Source organism: Tasmannia lanceolata, unplaced genomic scaffold (genome assembly GCF_043159265.1).
Source record: "Tasmannia lanceolata isolate RefF3 unplaced genomic scaffold, GAP_Taslan_0.1 ptg000003l, whole genome shotgun sequence".
Taxonomy (NCBI): Eukaryota; Viridiplantae; Streptophyta; class Magnoliopsida; order Canellales; family Winteraceae; genus Tasmannia; species Tasmannia lanceolata.
Window position 1 is genome coordinate 47,655,339 of NW_027518680.1, and position 17,078 is coordinate 47,672,416.

General features: G+C 41.6%; 1 long non-coding RNA gene across 1 annotated transcript; it reads right to left on the reverse strand.

Annotated features, from left to right (window-relative positions):
- Window positions 1–3,764: 3,764 nt before the first annotated feature.
- Window positions 3,765–6,139, reverse strand: LOC143862620 (uncharacterized). The gene is made up of 2 exons (XR_013240392.1): window positions 4,535–6,139; window positions 3,765–4,437 (listed from the first exon to the last, which is right to left on the reverse strand). It is a non-coding gene; the product is annotated as an uncharacterized LOC143862620 (long non-coding RNA).
- Between the last annotated feature and the right edge of the window lie 10,939 nt (window positions 6,140–17,078).

Genomic DNA, 17,078 nt, shown 5'->3' on the forward strand with positions numbered 1-17,078 from the left:
ATACACAATGTATATAGTGTATTTGCATTATGAGAGACATTGGGAATACCAAAATGGTTAAGTATTAACCGTAAATGGTATTTTGGGAATTATAGAATATGGATGGAGCTTTTATCCCATTGGATGGGAGGAAATATGTTTATTGAATGAAAAAATGAAATAAACAATTGTAAGTTTAGCTGATAGACTGGTTTTACTAAAACAGTCCTAACTTACTCATCTCTGTCAAAAATTAATCTGTAAGTACTCGTTTCGAAGGATTTTGAAAGATCTACAACTTTGTAGTTTATGATTTTTTGTAATTCGGCAATTTACTTGTACAAAATGAGGTCGAAATTTGACCTACAACCTTATCGCGGGAATGTATAAAAAGGAAAGAGTGTAGGAGATATTTTAGGGATTGTTTTTATCAAATAAAGCAACCATGTTTTTTACTTAAAAGAAAACTCAATTTAAGGATTTCTAAAAGTCCAAGAATTTCTAAAACCATTCCGACATTGTTTGGTTTCTATTTTGAAAAAGCAAACTAGTTTGTTTTCAAATTGGAGCTTCCAATTGTGGCTAGTTTCCATTGTTTTTTAAGAATTCTCTAAAAATTTTGGATTGTGCATATGGAAATTGAGAACTTTATAAATACAAGACAAATTAATAGAGTTTTTAACTGCTCTTCCATAATTCCATGTGCTTGAAATTGGTAGAGACACTCCAAAGTCTTTCTCTTCTTCTTCTTCAATTCTATCAACTAGTTTTCTCTTTTCTAAGTCAAATACAAACATCCAATCAAGCTCCATTGATCTAAATATATATTTTCATAGTATAATTTGATTTATATCAGATTATAAAGTAAACAAAGAGTTGCTTACAAGATCCTTTGTGCAACAAAAGGAGTCCATCGGTTCAACTTGAGGTTTTTCATCGATTAGATCGTTAGTGGATCTTCGAGTAGTAGATCACACAGATGTTTTTCTTCTCTTTAGCAAAATAAGGTATTTATATTTATGTTTATTAAATCATTATAAAATCAATTAGTCCCTAGGAATTCTAGGTTAGAGCAAATTTTTTGTTCTACATGGTTTATTCTTCCGCAACGTGTAGCGATTTTGCTCGGGGTTTTAAACCAATCTAACAAAGTGGTATCAGAGCTAACTAGGGTATAGATTAGGAGGCTAACGAACCAAATATAGATCATGCGGTGATCCGCTCTGGACATTTATCCCGGCTATCCGAGGTTCCTAGTTTTTGTGTGTTTTAATAAACATAGGACTGTTTGTCGGAAAACAGCAAAACTGAACTACGTGGTGGATTTATGGACTGATCTATTTACATGGTTGGAAAGTAGACTCGAATACGAATCCAACGCATCAAGAATCATTGAAATTCGACTAGCGGTTTAGGAGATATGATTTTTCAAAGTTTGGAAAAATTTGCTGGAATTCAGGAAATTAATTCCGAAAATTGATTTGGGTTTTTGTTTCTCCGCCCTAAACGTTTTGTAAAGCCTAAGGCATAGACTTGGGGTGTATGTAGCATGATCAAATCCTTGATAAAGCATTCGATTAACTATATCTCACTCATAGTTACTTGGAAGGTCATGCTATCCGGAATGTGTTCCCGGTATGGAACTATTTTGTTTTTCACAAATCAAATGATCTTGTTTTTGGGCAAAATTTTGTACGCTGATTTATTAGACCATATAAAAGTTTTTTATGATTTTTCTAATTAAAATAAAAATGGTTGTATGTTAATCAAAATTGAATTAATCCGGTATTTGTTCGAATTGATCGTTATTGGTGAAAGATGGGCAAAAAGGAGAATGGACCTCACTTCATGCATGAGATGCATGATTTTTATGTGGATGTTCTGATCTGATGATTTATTTCATGGTTTGTAATATTTAATGTCCGCAATGTAATTTAATTATTTTAGTTTTAAATTACTCCCTCTGGGCAGTTGGGCGGATGACTGGTTTCCCATAGAGATTCATTATAATGTATAGATTACGTAGGCTAATGTAGGACACTAGGGTAGTTTATATTTGTTTTTCCAAGACCATTTGAGGATGACATCATTCTCTTGGAGCTCAAAAGACGTATCGTGGATACTGCGGCATAGGATTGCTCCAGATTGACTGGCAGATGGAGGCGGATTCGATCCAACCAAAGAGGGACGCACTTGCTGATGTTGCTGATGATAATAAGCTTTATATAATGAGGCAAATCAGATTACACTCCTTTGGGAAATCGCTTTTTGGCCAACCAAGTTCCCCTTGTGCCTTTGCACAAAGTTACCCATAACTCACCCTCAGTTTGACAATATGGTGTTGTAGGGATTCCCTCATTCAGATAAGATTAGTGGGAGGATCCCTATGATCCAAGATGCCAAATTAGGTTTCATGGATGGTGTGATTTTTATTTCCATGGCTTGTTTGTTTGCTTTTTATGTGATGGTTGGCATGGTTTGGTTTGCTATGTTTGTTTTACTTTTGTACGTAGATGCCTAATCGAACATACACAATGATGATTATTACTCCCACATTAAATAACCCTCTTAATTAATATTAAGTTGATAAATGGGGTTAAGTCGAAAGCACAAGACCTCGTTGCCTTCCATAACCATCTAACCACTGGCTAGTCTAGGACTACAGGAGCTATCTAGCTCCCAAGGTGGGCAACAAGCCTACTTCAGGTATGTTGCAAGTATTTGTTGCTGAAACCAATATCATTGGTCCTGTATTTTCCAGGTGTGTTGACACAGGTGCATTGACACAGGTGTGACCTCTGCAATATTTTGCTGGGGTTCATGAAAATCAAAAGGTTGGAACTGAAGCAACAGTTGATGTCCATGCTGTAGGAGATTACATTTTAACTTTCTCAGGCGGTTATCTAATATTAAAGGATTGTCTCTATGTACCATCAATAAGAAGAAATTTAATTTTAGTTTCAAAATTATTTGATGATGGATATTCTACTAGTTTTAATAAAAGTTTTATTTTTATTAGAAAAGGGAAATTCTTTCGAGGGCAAGAGTGGAAGGTACAATGAGTCATGGCCTATGCTTAATTAACACCTTAGAGAACGTCAGCAATGTTGAGAATATTCCGAGTATTGTTGTTCCAAATCTCAAAAGGGCGCGGAACAAGGTAATTCCAACGCACCTTTGGCATCTTCGATTAGGTCATATTGGCTTATAGCAGATCACAAGGTTAGTGAAAGAGTGGAACCCTTTTCAACTTGTGAGCCATGTCTCTAAGGCAAAATGACTAAAATTCCCTTCAAGGGCAAGAGTGGAGGAAGCGAAAGTGTATTGGAATTGATACATATGGATGTATGTGGTCCTCTTTCTCATCTTGCGAGAGGAGGGTTTGTCTACTTCGTGACTTTCACGGATGACCATTCAACGTATGGTTACCTGTACCTACTGCAACGTAAGTCTGAGACCTTTGAAAAGTTCAAAGAGATCAAGAGTGATGTAGAAGACCAGTTAAACAAGAATATTAAGACACTTTGCTCCGACAGGGGAGGAGACTACCTCTCGGATGAGTTTAAGGACTGCTCAAAAGAAAACATAATAGTTTCTCAATGGACTCCACCTGCAACACTAGAGTTAAGCGGTGTGTCAAAAAGGAGAAATTGAACTCTGTTAGACATGGTTCCATCTATGATGAGCTTTGTACAAGCACTTTCTACTTCGTGACTTTCACGGATGACCATTCAAGGTATGGTTACCTGTACCTATTGCGACGTAAGTCTGAGACCTTTGAAAAGTTCAAAGAGATCAAGAGTGATGTAGAAGACCAGTTAAACAAGAATATTAAGACACTTCGCTCCGACAGGGGAGGAGACTACCTCTCGGATGAGTTTAAGGACTGCTTAAAAGAAAACATAATAGTTTCTCAATAGACTCCACCTGCAACACCAGAGTTAAGCGGTGTGTCAGAAAGGAGAAATTGAACTATGTTAGACATGGTTCCATCTATGATGAGCTTTGCACAAGCACCTTCGTTCCTATGGGGATTCGCTCTTGAAACGGCGCTCTGCATCCTTAATCGAGGACTAACTAAATCAGTACCAAGGACTCCATATGAAATATGGACGGCAAAAAACCCACATTGAATCATATGAGGATATGGGGTTGTCCTGCCCATGTTAAAAAGCTTGGTGTTGAAAAGTTGGAGGCACGAACCAATAGGTGTCTCTACTTTTATTGCCTTGATTCCAAAGAACAATAAAGCCTCTGCTCCCGATCAATTCAGGCCTATCTCTCTTTGCAATTTCCTTTACAAAACCATTTCTAAAATCATGGCTTCAAGACTAAAAGCTGTTCTTGGGACGATCATTAATCCCTTCCAATCAGCTTTCATTGGAGGCAGATCCATCCAAGACAACATCTTACTCACTCAAGATATTTGCCATAACTTCCACCGCAAAAACTCACTCCCTGCAATGTGCATTAAAATGGAATTGAGGAAAGCATTCGACAGTGTTACTCATGAATCTGTTCTGAGATTTATGAAGAAACTTAGCTTCAACATTACCTGGTGCAATTGGGTTCACCAATGCATCTCAACATCCTCTTTCTCTGTTCTCATCAATGGAGTGTCAAAGGGTCATTTCAAGAACTCTAATGGCCTCCGTCAAGGAGACCCATTATCCCCTCTTTTCTTTTGCCTTGTCATGGCAATGCTCACTACCATTCTCAATCAAAGCATTCAAAAAGGAGAAATTAGACCCCCTTTCAACAGAGGCAACCTATCTATCTCTCACTTATTTTTTGCAGATGATGTTATGGTCTTTGTTGATTCCACCACCCAATCTGCAAGAGGAGTTCGTCGCTGCATGAAAAGGTTCAAGCTCTGTTCAGGTCTTGAAGCAAACATCAAGAAGACTGAGATTTTTTTCTCAGGTACTTCTTGGCCTACTAGAGCAGCCATCTGTTCTATCTTAAACATCACTGAAGGGTCCCGGCCTATCAGATATCTGGGCCTGCCTCTCATCACCTCAAGACTAATGATAAAAGATTGCACCTCATTGCTGGATAAGCTAAAAAAGAGAATAGCTTCCTGGTCGAACAAATTCCTTGCAAAAGCTGGTCGAATAGAACTTGCAAAATCTGTTCTTTCCTCTTTCCACTCTTTCTGGTGTGCTGCCTTCAACCTTCCTGCTACTATTCTAGAGGCCACAGACAGAATCATTCGAGATTTTATATGGTCTGGGACCTCTTTGAGCAGAACATATCATTCCTACTCTTGGGATTTAATATGCACTCCAAAAAAAGAAGGTGGCCTTGGTCTCCGGAAAGCCTCAGAGGTGAACAAAGCCGCCCAATGGAAGCCAACCTGAAAAATTGTAAGGAATAAAGATAGCCTCTGGACTCAATGGTTTCATCAAAGATACACAAGAAACAAGAATTTCTAGCAGACCAAAATCCCTCACAACCCTTCATGGAGAGTTAGAAGTATCTTCAGCTGTCGAGAAGATATCAAGAAGCATGTCTGTTACATCATTGGAGATGGTAAAGAGTTAAATTTCTGGACAGACCCTTGGCACCCAAATGGCTCGATTGATAACCAAACTTCAGTGGGTCACCTCTTTACAAATATTCCAAGGAACATCACAATTGATGAACTGCTCCATTTCGGGACCTAGAACCAGTTTCTTCAAGCAGTTCAGTACTCTGATCTGAGGGTGATCCTAAACAATGCAATAATTATCCCCCAGGCTGGAAATGCCCCTGTTTGGAAACCAACTTTCGATGGCAATTTTAACTTCAGCAGTGCCTATAATCTCACAAGAGTAAAAAAGGAAAGGGTTCAATGGTTCACTTCCATCTGGTTTCCGGGTCATCTTTCGAGACACAGTCTCACTACTTGGCAAGCCATGCACAACAAGCTCAGTACCATGGACAAAATTCTCTTCCTCAACAGTCAAAGAGACCCCACTTACGTTCTGTCATGCTATGCCGGAAAGCCATGATCACCTCTTTTTCAATTGCTCTTACTCAAGCTGGATTTGGCGATCGATCCTATGGAGGTTCAACTCACGAAGAAAACCAAAGAAAAGCATTCATGATGAAGAAGATTGGATCAGTGCATCTTTCTCTGGCAATGGCCAAGCTGCTCGAGCCATCCGTCTTGCTTTCAACTTGGTGATCTATCATATATGGAAAGAAAGAAACAAAAGGATATTTGAAAAGCTGTCCTCTCGTAAACAGAAGGTGCTAAAAGATATTCTTATTGAGGTTGTTGAGAGGAGAAGAGATTAGAGAGAAAAGGAAGAAGTTAGGGTTTGCTCCCCCTTACTCTAGTATTTATATATAAAGAGAACATAAAAAGACCACTATGCCCTTAGGCTATGCAATACACCTTCTAACACTCCCCCTCAAGCTTGAATGTATATATTGTACATTCCAAGCTTGTTACATATGTCACTCAATTTTGTATAGCTTAAGGGCTTTGTAAACACATCTGCTAACTGATCAGCAGATCTCGTGAAAGAAACATGAATCTCGCCTCTTTGTATCCTTTGGCGAATGAAGTGGCAATCAACCTCTATATGCTTGGTTCTCTCATGAAAGACTGGATTGGTAGCTATATGAATTGCAGCTTGATTGTCACAATACAGCTGAGCTGGAGCAGATGAAGAGAAACCAATCTCTGAAAGGAGAGAACGTAACCAAATAAGCTCCCCGCTGGTATGAGACATAGCGCGATACTCTGATTCGGCACTCGACTTGGAGACTATGTCCTGCTTCTTACTTTTCCACGACACTAGATTGCCACCAACAAAGGTGCAATATCCAGTGGTAGATCTCCTATCTGCTGGAGATCCTGCCCAGTCTGCATCACAGAAGCCTTCTACTCGGGTATGACCAAGCTTCTTGAATAGGAGTCCTTTCCCTGGTGCTTCTTTCAAGTAGCGAAGAATCTGAATCACTGCTGCCCAGTGAGAAGTACGGGGTGAGCTCATATGTTGACTGACTGAGCCAACAGCAAATGATATATCTGGACGAGTGACTGTAAGGTATATGAGCTTACCCACCAGCCTCCTATATCTGCCAGGGTCATCTAATAAATCTCCTTCTTCTGGAAGAAGTTTCCCATTTGGGTCCATGGGAACAGACGCAGGTTTCACTCCAAGGTGACCTGTCTCCTCAAGAAGATCTAGTACATATTTCCTCTGTGAGAGAGAGAGACCTCTAGTAGAATATGCAACCTCAATGCCTAGAAAGTATCTGAGACGACCCAAATCTTTGGTTGAAAACTCGTTCTGCAAGAAGGTTTTCAACCTGCGTATCCCCTCTGAATCACTGCCTGTAATGATGATGTCATCGACATATACTATCAATAGCACACAACCAGTAGTGGAATGAGAACTGAAGACGGAGTGATCAACTGCACATTGCTTCATGCCATAGTGCATGATAGCATCACTAAATCGTCCAAACCAGGCTCTAGGAGACTGCTTGAGACCGTATATAGACTTCCGCAACCGACATACTGAGGAGGACATCGCCCCCTGAGCAACATACCCAGGAGGTTGCTCCATATACACCTCCTCAGTAAGCTCACCATGTAAAAAGGCATTTTTGACATCTAACTGATGCAGAGGCCAGTCATGTGTAACTGCAAGAGATAGAAGAACACGAACAGACGGAATCTTAGCGACCGGCGAAAAAGTCTCTAAATAATCGACACCAAAGGTCTGAGTATAGCCTTTTGCCACCAACCGCGCCTTAAGGCGCTCAATAGTACCGTCAGGTAAGTGTTTGACGGCATAAACCCAGCGACAACCAACTGGTCGAGCCCCAGGAGGAAGAGGAACTAACTCCCATGTCTTATTGGCCTGGAGGGCCTCCATCTCAAGATCCATGGCCGCACGCCATCCCAAATGATCAAGTGCAGCTGGTAAAGACTGTGGCAAAGAAACAGAGGACAAAGAGGAAACAAAACTCCGAAACATCGGGGTGAGAGAATCATATGAAATAACAGAGGAAATCGGGTGAGCAGTACTGTGAGAACGAGTACGAGAAGCAATGGGAGAATCTGAAGTAGGAGTAGGAGAGATAGGTACCTGAGATGTGGGGGGTGTGATCTCCGGCTGCAAGGACGATGGCGCAGGCGGAGGAGGATGAGCTGTAGATCTCGGTCGACGAGGATGAGCTGTAGATCTCGGCCGACGAGGATATGTCTGCGGAGGAGCGGGAGGAGGAGCCTCAGTAGCCTCAGGAGCCTGTAGTGAAGAGGAGGGATCACAAACAGGAATAGTCTCAGGAACTAATACAGGAGGGGAGGGGAGATGAGCCTGAAGGGTGGGGAGGGGAAGAGGAAGGTCCGAGTCAGGACCTGTGGAAGGAGTCTCATGAGAAGATACAAAGTAGGACTCAAACTCGAAGAATGTGACATCAGCAGACACAAAGGACCGACGCAGGCGAGGACTGTAACAGTGATAACCTTTCTGGGTACGGGAGTACCCAAGAAAGATGCATCGTTCAGCCCGAGGGTCCAGCTTATCAAAGCCAGGACCAAGGTGGTGAACAAAACACACACACCCAAAGACCCTAGGGGTGATAGGAAAGGGGTCATGACCAGGGTGTAACACATAAAAGGGGGAAGAGCCACCAAGAACCGAAGATGGAAGCCGGTTGGCAAGGTGGCATGCAGTAAGAACAGCATCACCCCAATAGCTCTTGGGAACTCGCATCTGAATAAGAAGAGAGCGAGCCCCATCAAGTAAAGAGCGCATCTTCCTTTCAGCCACACCATTCTGCTGAGAGGTGTGAGCACAGGAAGACTGGTGGAGAATACCCCGACTGGAAAGAAAATCCTGGAACCCATAGGTAGTGGAGAAATATTCTCTAGCATTATCTGTGCGCAAGCATTTGAGGGTACAATCAAACTGATTTGTAACCTCAGAATGAAAAGTACGAAAAGCAGAGAAAACCTCAGAACGATCGTGAAGCAAATACAGCCATGTCATGCGAGAATAGTCATCAATGAAAACAACAAAATATCTATATCCAAAAATAGAAGGAGTTCTCAGGGGACTCCTTCCACAGGTCCTGACTCGGGTGGGAGGGTTAGGGATTTAAGGTTTCATGAGGGATAGGAAATGTGATTAGTAGGGAAAAATGAGGGTTTTAATGAGGGAAATGAAGGGAATGGTGAAAATGGGAAGAAAGAGGAAGAGATTGGGGTGGAAGAGAGAGAGAGAGCGAGGGAGGAGCAGGAGCAGGAGCAGGGGCGTGTGGGAAGGGTGGGCGAGAAGAAGGAGAAAAAGGAGGAGCGTGATGGAGGGAGGGAGGAGAGAAGAAGGAGAAGGAGAGCTCCTCCAATGGTCCCTAGGGCACAAAAACCCCTAGGGCTCTGATACCATGTTGAGAGGAGAAGAGATTAGAGAGAAAAGGAAGAAGTTAGGGTTTGCTCCCCCTTACTCTAGTATTTATATATAAAGAGAACATAAAAAGACCACTATGCCCTTAGGCTATGCAATACACCTTCTAACAGAGGTAATGTGCAGATCCAGAGTCCTTCAACTTGAAGATAATCCCTCGGTCTGAAATATGGAAATTGCTAAAAACCTCGGTCTGATATGTTTCTCCAGAAACACAACTCAGAAATTCTGCAGTTGTATACCTCCGTGTTCAGGTAATCTGAAGCTGAACACTGATGCTTCCATGATAGACAACAATGCTGCTCTTGGTGGCATTACCCGGGATGAAAATAGCCAAGTCCTCTGCATCTTCTCTCTAATCTGTGTTCCCAAATCCATCCATTGCCTCGGACTAGAAGCAATAAAAAAGGGATTGAATTTGCCTGCAAATGCAGTGCCCGAAGTCTATGGATCGAATCTGACTCTCAAATAACAGTCGAAGTAATCAAAGGAGAATCCCGTCCCTTGGACAAAAGCTTCTGTAGTTGCTCAAATTAATACTTATCTCTCCAAATTTCAGACCCAGAAGATATCCCATGTATGGCGTGAGGCTAACAGGGCGGCTGATTTTCTTTCAAAGCATGGCAATCCTTTCAAGGGAATTGAAATGCACCCCTCTCGTATCCCTCCTGAACTGATATCTATTCTATATAAGGACTCTTTGGGAGTGCCCTACTTACGGTTGTAATTCTGTTTTCTTAATATATTTTGGTCGGGGTCCGCCTAACCCCAGCTTGCCTATTAAAAACAAAATGCTCCTCTGAGAGTTAAATTCCCAGTTTTTGTGGATGAGTTTAGCTTTTGGATTATAGCGTCTAATGTGAAGGTAAACTCAAACACCAGTTTGCGAATCTCGGATTCGAGCATCGAAGAATCGAGCTTTGTAGGAGGTAGAGCTTGGTGGGAAAGACCATTTGCCACTGAACCAGAGATTCGACTTGGGATGATGGAGGCACAGAATAGCATTCGTGGCGCCAGAGAACTTGAAAATTTGGGGCTATCGTCGCTCCATCCAATAGCCAGAGAAGGACCATTGATGTGTCGAACTACGATACGTCTCAACCCCTTGTGTATGAATGTGGAAGAGTCCCTTCGGCTTCTGAAGAGCTGGAGTGCGATTCACGTCTCCCAGCAGCTGATTTCACGGGATTGGATGGACAGCTGTCATCTATACAAATCTTGTCTTTAATGCTGGACATATTGGTGAACATAAATTCGGAAACACGCTTCTTGTCGAAGCCGATAGTGGAGGACAGCTGGAATGCACCTGAAGAGTTGCTTAAAATAATACTGATTGTGGGCTCGGATTTTAACTTAAAACTAAAGGTTAAGGGTGATTGCTGGTGTCTGTCAAGTGTGCCAGAGAAGCTTCTAATTTGTGGTCTAGAGAGGGTGGCTTGCCTGTGTAGTTGGGCTTATTTCTTGTGGGCCTGGGGAGAAATAAGGGGTGATATTGCTAGAATATTTGGGCCCAGAAGCAGTCATTGGGGCTCAAAGAAGCACGCATACATCTCGAGCCCTTTTAGAAGAAAGTTGACTCCCTTGGCTTGCTCGACAGATAGTGTGCTTGTGCCCCCTGGGAATCTGTTATGTCACTCCTTGTCTTCAAACTAATATAGGGACTGTAAGCCTAGCCTCATAGATACTGTGAATCTGTTATGTCGCTCCTTGTCTTCAAACTAATATAGGGACTGTAAGCCTAGCCTCATAGATACTGTGCTGGTAAAAGATAAGGAAGCCTTGGCGTCGGGAGGTGCTGGATCGTCTCAGAATAAATGTGAGGCGGCAGATGGGGAGTTAAGAGGGAGTAACGGAGGATCCGATTCTGATTATGGGGAGGGCAATGCTGCCTACAACTCAAAAGTTAGCTCAGAGGTCATGCACGGTGCAGGTACGATAGATGTTTTTTCTGAGTATGAGTTTGGATTGCATCTTCTCCTTGGAGATGTGCATGATCTTGATGCAGGGGTGAGCCACAATTCTATCAATCCATTTTCTTTACCTGAATTGCATTCAAATCCAAACCTTGTTGTTGCTCCTGGGGTGATGAAGGAATCAGTGGGTGGGAGTCGGGCATTCTGTGGGGAAGTAGAAGAGGTAGAAAGTGGGAATTGTAAGGGAAAGGAAAACCTAAGTTTGATAGTACGTCATTCAGTATAAACTAGAATGGATCTGTGACTATCCTTTTTGGGGACGGAGGAAGGTTTATGGAAAATATTCGAAGAGGCTGAGGACAGAGACCTATCTGACAAAGCAAGGAGGATGGCCAGAGAAATTGGAAGACTCAAATTTTCTATTAACTATGATGGTAACTCGGCTAATAAGTTCAGATGAAAGGGGAGGGGGAATCAGGACCTATTGTTGTCCCCCGGCATGAGTCCGTCAAATCGTTCCCAATGAAGATCTTGTCCTGGAATGTCTGGGGGCTGGGGTCTTTGGACAAAAAGGCCCAAGTAAAACAGATGGTGAGGAAAGTTAAAACTAAATTTTTTTGCTTTCAAGAAACGAAATTAGAATGCTTCAGCAGGGTTGAATTGAAAATGATAGGGGGTGGTGCCTCGTGGGTGCAGCTGGGGAAATTTGATCGCTTGGAATTTAGCAGTAATATGTCGGGGATTTATTCTCCTTCCGTAGTGTTGAGAAGGTTAGTAGATAAATCAGAATGGGCGTTTACGGGTGTATATGGCCCCGTTGTAGTTCGGATAAGGCACAATTGTGGGCTGAATTGGAGGAGACCATAGCTAAGTGGGCTTATCCTTGGTGTATTGGTGGGGACTTCAATGAGATAAGAGGGGTAGAGGAGAGGATGGGCAGAACTAATCAGAATATATTATTGTTCTCGGAGTTCATTGGGAGAAACGAATTGGTTGATCTTCCTCTTAATGGTGCGCAGTTCACTTGTTCCTGGAACTGGAACAAAAGTAGGATTGACAGATTCCTTATATGCCTGGTTGGCTGGCAAAGTTTCCAAGTCAACTCTTTCCCATTGCATGTCAGTTCATTGCCCTATTCTTTTGAATCCATTCTTTTGGATCCTAGCCTAGAATCCTGGTGTCCAATCCCATTTTGCTTTGACCTATCGTGCTTGGAGGAGTCGAAGATGGATGAGAGACTTGGTAGATGGTGGAACAAAGTGGTAGTCAGGGGCACGGCCGATGTTGCTATTGGCCATAAATTAAGAGCCATCAAAAGCAAAATTAAGGCTTAGGTTAAGGAAAGAAAGAGAGTGGAAGTAGATAAGGAGTCTCTACTGGAAAGAATGTGAGTCATAACTAGTAGGGAGGAATCAGGTCTGGCAAATCACAAGGAATTAAACGATTTGGGGCAAATAAAAGAGGAACATAATAGAGTTATCCTTCAAGAAGAGATATCTTGGCGACAAAAATCTCGAGCCAAGTGGTTAAAGGAAGGGGATAAAAACACAACGTACTTTTATGGGATTGCTAGTGGAAGGAAGGGAAATGGAATAACCAAACTTGAAGTGAATGGGGTGGTGGTTGAGGAGAAGGATGAGGTGGTGAGGGAGATTGTTTCCTTTTATAAGAAGCTATATTCGTCTGAGAAAGTGGTGCGCCCCAAACCAGATGGTGTGGAATTTAATTCACTTGGGGAAAGAAAGCAGGAGTGGCTAGAGAGACCATTTCTAGAGGAGGAAATTAGAATGACCGTCTTTGCTTTGGGCAGAGATAAGCCCCAATTTTTGCTTAGCTTTTTTTCAGGAGTGTTGGGAGTACGTGCAAAAAGACATCATGCGCTTCTTAGAATTCTATGATTGTCTTCAGTTGGATAGGAGTACTGGTGCAACCTTCATCGCCCTTATTCCTAAAGTTAAAGGGGCGTCGTGTATGAAGGATTTCTGTCCTATTAGTTTGGTGGGATGTCTCTATAAGATATTAGCGAAGGTTCTGGCTGAGAGATTGAAAAAGGTTCTTCCGGATTTGATCTCCTCGAGTCAATGGTCTTTTGTTAGGGGTAGATAGATCACAGATTGCGCTTTGATGGCTAATGAGGTGGTGGATTATCAATGCAAAAAAGATAATTGTGGAGTAATGTGTAAACTTGACATGGAAAAAGCAAATGTTAGTAGAATGGGATTGCATAGAATATCTCATCCTGAGAAATGGGCTTTGGATATAGATGGAGAAGCTGGATGTACATGTGCATTTCCTCAGCTTGGTTTTCCATCATTTTGAACGGGTCTTTAAATCTTCCAGAGCGCTAAGGCAAGGGGATCCTCCCCCCCCCCCCACCCCTTTTTTTTGCCAAATACATGAATGCATGCATGTTGGCACACATTTTTCCTATTCGTGACTTAGCGGAGATGTTGAGTCGATTTCTAGATAAAGGTAAAGATCTGGGTCTGATTGAAGGTCGTACGCTGAGAGATGAGGGAGCTCAAATCTCTCACTCGCAATTTGCCGATGACACCTTAGCGTTTAGTTTGCCGTCAGTTGAAAAGGTAATTAAACTGAAAGCGAGTTTAAGGTGCTATGAAGTGGCCTCTAGACAAAGATCTAATTTGGAAAATCGAAGATCCTAGGGATTAATATGGCTCAACTGGATATGGAAGAGTTGGCAAGTCTATTAAGTTGCAGCATAGACGTCTTTCCTTCTTCCTATTTGGGTCTCCCTTTGGGGAGGGGCAGACCGAAAAAGAAACAATAGGACCCAATTGTGGATAGAGTGGAAAAGATGTTTGACACTTGGAAGCGGAATTTGGTATATTTGGGTGGGTGAATCATCCTCATAAAGGCGGTCTTGGCCAACATCCCGAAATGTCCCATGAATTGAAAGCATTCAGAGAAGATTCCTTGGGCGGGGGTGCAAATGATAAAAAGAAAATGTCCCTTGTCAAGTGGAAGGAAGTTTGTAAACCTTTAAAATCGGGCGGTTTGGGGATTAGAAGAATAAAGGAGCTTTAAAGGGAAAGGGCGGTGTGCCACGGCTTTAAAGGGAAAGAACAGTGTGCCACGGCTATGAGAATGGCATTCACTGCTACTGTTTATAACATATGGGGCGAGAGGAACGCTTGGGTTCATGGGCAACCTCATTCGCACAAGCAAGTAATCCTAAGAAGAATTATAGGCACCATCAGAGACAGAATCCGGTTATTAAAACTCCCGGATGATCCATCTGACCGAAACTTGAGATTTCCTGCAAATTTCAAATGCCCGCTATTCAACATCGAGCGTCATCAGAAATCCTGTGTCTGGGAGAAACCTGAAGCAAATATGATTAAAATTAATTCGGATGCGTCGGTAGCTGGTGACAATGCAGGTATCGAAGGTATTCTGCGGGATGAAAATGGAGCTCACATTGGGCTCTACTCCATAAGCACTGATCCTGAACCTATTCATGTCCTCGAAATGGAGGCTCTGCTCCATGGTCTGAGGCTAGCAATATCCAAAAGAATCAGAAGAGTGTAGATAGAATCGGATTCTATGGTGGTGGTTAAAATCATTCATGGAGAGTGGGCTTGCCCTTGGAGGGCAATTCAGTTACTGAACAGTGTGAAAAAAGCCTTGAGCAGTTTTGAGCATTGGAAATTCACTCATATCTGGAGGGAGGCAAACCAAGTGCCAGATTTCTTGTCTAAATTTGATTGCCCTTGTAAGGGAATGGACATAGAGTCTATGAACATTCCCCTGGCCCTTTTGGGCCTTATGCTCCAAGATTCCTCCGGGACTTGCTATTTGCGATTGTAATCTTTTTGTTTCATTTTATTACTCTGGTAGGGGTCCGCCTAACCTCAGCTTGCCTATTAAAAAAAAGAATAAAGGAGCTAAACCTAGCTCTTTTGGGAAGTGGCTTTGGAGATTTGGCGAGGAAAGCCAGCATTTTTGGGTTCGCCTGATTGGAGATAAATATGGAAATGTGCCTGGAAATTGGGTGTCCGATGATAAGTTTAAGTGTAATGGTGTGATCGTGTGGAGAGATATTCTAAAGAAAAGGTTTAAATTCAATAATGGGATTCGCTTCAAGCTGAGAACTGCTACGTTATTGAATATTTTATTATTTACACGTCTCTTTCGGTTGAGAACCGCGACGTTATTGAATATTTTATTATTTCTCACATCTCTTTTGGCTTGGAATGGTTACATTATTGAATATTTTATTATTTATCACATTTCTTTTGGCTGAGAACGGCTACGTTATTGAATATTTTTTTATTTCTCACATCTCTTTGGCTTAGAACGGCTACGTTATGAAATATTTTATTATTTCTCATGCCTCTTTTGGCTGAGAACAGCTACGTTATTTATTATTTTATTATTTCTCACATCTCTTGGCTGAGAACAGCTATGTTATTGAATATTTAATTATTTCCCACGTCTCTTGTGGCTGAGAACTGCTTATGAGATATACTGTTGACATTCATTGGCCCATCGTATCAAGAAGCATCCATCGTTCAAAGATATCAAGTACGTCGCCGGATTCTGGAGCACGCCATCGGAATATGGAGTACACCCCCGGAATATGGAATACGCCGCTGGAATATCAAGCACACTTCCGGAGTTTCTAGGTTCAAACATGTGTTCCAAACGTATCGAGTATGCCGCCGGAATATCTGAAATACTTAAAAATATTTCCACTTGTCAAGGATCTAACGGTCTCTGCTTATTACAGGCGGGAATGATTAAAACGAACCCAAGACTTTTTTGGGTTTAAATGAACTAAATGATGACATCTAGGGTCAAATGCATTAAATGCTACCCTAGTTCCTCTCAAAGATAATACTAAAATATTAAAAAATGTGGTTATAAAGGGACGGGAGAAATACTAATATATTCAAATCTAAATTTTAAAGATAATGATTGACGTTGAACTCTGATCATGTCAGAAGGGTATTAGGGTCTTTTTCCTCCGTTTTTTTAAGAATCACCCGAGTTCCATGATTACTTTAATTGGTACCCACAATCCGTATTTTTCGATAATTAACGCCCGCATTCCGTACTTCTCTCTTATAGATTAATGGACAGTCAGATTCTCGGGCAAGAAGACAAAATAGATTGATTTTGATAGGAGGACTCTTTTGTCACCATGTATTTAGTCAAGTCATTGTCTACCCGGAGCTGGATCCCGAAGTGGCGTGTCATTATCAAAAGGAGGAACTCCATCTCAGCCAATTGAACCGTTCACGACCATAGTTAGCAAAATGTGATTCGCCAAAAAAAAAACGGGATGGCAAAAATTTGATTTTAATACGGTACTGGTTCAAAAAAACGAAGTGAAAAAAAAAAAAAAAAAACACAAGAAAATGAGTTTAGAATTATGTCATTTACAAAATATGGTGGGGTAGAATTGGAAGGTTGGCCCAAAAGAACGTCTTTAAAACGGAGTTTATTCGTTGTGAAAGTTTTAAATGGCACACCAATAAAACGGGTATTTTTCAAAAAAACTAAGCTTTGCTAACTATGTTCACGACACGCAAGGGACCATACTATTTAAGAAGGTTTAGGTCTTGTCTAGCGTGTGGTAAACGGTTCAAGTGGTTGAAATGTGGTCCCTTGTTTTCATAATGACACTCCTCACTTCAAGTTATAGAAATTGACTTCACTCAATTTAAGGTCTTTAATTGGATTGTAGAAAAGAAAATTGAGCAGCCGACTAGCAAGTGTTTAATAAATTGGGGTGTCATTATCAAAAGAA